Here is a 533-nt window from a genome sequence, read left to right as displayed (position 1 = left end):
AGCTGTTGCATTGTGGTAAACTGTGGTCAATGTCATGAGACAAAGTATATATGAACTGCTGTATGGAAAGTGAATTTGCTCTGTAAATCTTCACCTAAATCACAATTAAAAAAAAAAAGAAGTTTCCATGATAGTGTTCCCTGTGTGCTCTATTGAATATATTAATACATGTGTACCACCTACAATTATGTACATAGAGATAAATATCCCACAACCAAACCTCTATCTGCAGGTGGGTGTGGTCTCTTACACACTCCCACACCTCTTTAGCATATCTCTCTACCCACATATCCATTGGTAAATTATTGTTTGTTAATACTATTGTTGCCGGATTATCTATGTTACAGTAATTACCATAGTTGCCCTGTATTCTTGCTTTCCTTTCAGTATCTTCTTTTGTCTTGGTCACACTTGGTCACACTGTGCTAATTTCCCCCATACCATATATTGCCTTTCCCTCCACCAATATTAACACTTGTATTCTATCTAATTAGTAATTTTCCTTCCTTCCTCCTCCCATTAAAGAATTTATA

At 35.8% G+C, this 533-nt stretch overlaps 1 protein-coding gene across 1 annotated transcript in view; it reads right to left on the bottom strand.

The window, feature by feature from the left end:
- The window catches only part of PRPS1 (phosphoribosyl pyrophosphate synthetase 1), a 37060-nt gene that overhangs the window by 10244 nt on the left and 26283 nt on the right, over positions 1 to 533 (bottom strand). The window lies entirely within an intron of this gene.

The sequence above is a fragment of the Orycteropus afer genome, unplaced genomic scaffold (assembly GCF_000298275.1).
Source record: "Orycteropus afer afer isolate SDZICR_OR568_19922 unplaced genomic scaffold, OryAfe1.0 scaffold00336, whole genome shotgun sequence".
NCBI lineage: Eukaryota > Metazoa > Chordata > Mammalia > Tubulidentata > Orycteropodidae > Orycteropus > Orycteropus afer.
This window is presented reverse-complemented; position numbering and strand designations above follow the sequence as displayed.